This window comes from Anopheles marshallii, assembly GCF_943734725.1.
Source record: "Anopheles marshallii chromosome X unlocalized genomic scaffold, idAnoMarsDA_429_01 X_unloc_163, whole genome shotgun sequence".
Lineage (NCBI taxonomy): Eukaryota > Metazoa > Arthropoda > Insecta > Diptera > Culicidae > Anopheles > Anopheles marshallii.
Window position 1 is genome coordinate 27,501 of NW_026525739.1, and position 2,270 is coordinate 29,770.

Consider the following 2,270-nt stretch of genomic DNA (forward strand, 5'->3'; position numbering starts at 1 on the left):
GAGCCGGACTGCCTCGTGCCAAATCGGCGCGGCGTAGCGGAGGGTGGAGTCCACCACCGATGCAAGCAGCCGCCGCTTCGCACTCTTTGGCCCACCATGATTTCGGAGCAGCCGGGAAATCCCCTGCGCCACACGGAGCGCTTTCGTCGTGGCCTGCTCTACGTGTGGCCTCCACGACAAGTGGTCCTCGATGACAACTCCTAAATATTTCAAGGTGCGGGTCGGCAGTTTCTGTACTCCATTGATACTCACCGGGACTCGGGTGTTGTCTCGTCTCATCGTAGACACAATGACCAGCTCGGTCTTGGCCGGAGCGAGCTCCAGGTGGTGTTGCGCCATCCACGAGCTGATCATTGCTACCGCCGTCTCCGCCAGTCCCGTCGCTGCTTCCGGCGTCGTCCCGCTCGCCAGCACCACGACGTCATCCGCAAAGCCGATCACTTCGGCGCCCTCAGGCAGCACCAGCCGAAGCACGCCGTCGTACATCGCGTTCCACAGGGTCGGGCCCAGGATTGAGCCCTGTGGAACGCCCGCCGTGACCGTACGACGCACTGGCCCCTCGCTGGTCTCGTACACCAGCCTCCTCTCAGAAAAGTAGCTGCGCAATATTTTCTGGAGGGCTGCAGGAACCATCAGCTTCTGCAGGGCAACCGCGATCGCCTTCCAGCTGGCAGAATTAAAGGCGTTCCTGACGTCCAGTGCTGCCACCACCAGACATCGAGGATCCCGCTGGTTGGTGCGGTGAAACGTCCTCGCGTGTTGTCCTCGCTCTATCACCCGCTCGATGGCCTGAAGCGTGGAGCGACCGCGCCGGAACCCGTACTGCCTTGCTGACAGGCGAGGAGCATCGCTGTCCTCCAAGTGGTCGTTCAGCCGATCTAAGATCAGCCGTTCGAACCCCTTGGCGACTGCTCCCAGCATTAGCAGCGGGCGGTGCGACGACGGATCGCCCGGCGGCTTACCTGGCTTCGTGACCAACACAAGGCGTGCCTCCTTCCATGCCGCAGGAAACTCCCCTCGCTCGAGCAGCTGATTGTACACCTTGGCGAAGACCTCCGGGTGCTTCCGCATTGCCGCCTTCACTGCGGCATTCGGGATGCCGTCCAGCCCTGGCGCCTTGGAGGTGGCCATCCGCTCGGCCAGCGAAAGAATTTCCGAGCTCGTGACCGGTCTCAGAGCCTCACTGCACACGTCGATGTCCGGCCACTCAAATGCCGGATGGTCCGGGAACAAGGCTTCGACGATCGGACCTAGTACGGCTCGGTCCGTTTCCGGTGGTGCCCTGTTACGTAGTTTTGCTCGAACAACCTTGTAACCGAGTCCGAACACCTCGGCTTCGACCCCATCGATCAGCTCTTGCATACTGTCTTCCTTACTGCTGTGAATGGCGGCCTGCAGCAATCGTCGACAGCCCTGCAGCCTGGCCGACGTCACCGCACGCTCCGAAGGTTGGGCCCTGCGATGGGCGGCCTCCGCTGCTCCGCATTCCTCCCTCAGGCGCTCGATCTCAGGAGACCACCAGTACACCTGGGGCTTGCGATGGAAAGTAGCCCCGTGTACTCTCTCCATGATCTCATCGCACGCCTGGGTCAGTCCGCCGATCAGCCCCTCCGGAGTTGCGACCTGCTCGAAGTGGCCGCATGTGAGGGCGATGTCGAAGCACTTGTTATCGAATTGCGTCGTCTTCCACCGGGTCCCGGCGTGTCTGGCTGTCCCGTCTCGACTTCGCTGCTGCTGCTTGCCTCGTCGCGTGGGACGTTGTCCTGGGACGCCCACCTGGAACTGGACGTAGGCATGGTCGCTGCTGGAAAAGCGATCGAGCACGCGCCAGGAGTCCGGTCGCGCAATAGTTTGGCTGGCAAAAGAAACGTCGATAACGCTTTCCCGCGCAACCCCGTTGCCCTTAAACGTGGGCACGTTGCCGCGGTTCAGCGTATGCAGCGCCAGCTGCTCCACCACGCTCAGGAGCTCCTGCCCCTTCCGGGTGGTGCGCGCACTCCCCCACTCCTCATTCCAGGCGTTGAAGTCCCCGGCCAGGACCGATGTTGTGTGTCCGACCAGAGACACCTCCACCGCACCGAGGAAGCTTTCGAAGTCTTCGATGCCGCTGCTGGGTGGCACGTAGCAGCTGGCGAACGTTACTCCCGCTATGGTGGCCACCACGAGTCCCGGGACGACGCTCCCCCAAAGCCGTTGAATAGGGTACGCCCCTGTTGCTATTATCGCCACGCTCTGTTCCGCATCGATGGCCCACCGCGGATCATCCCGAG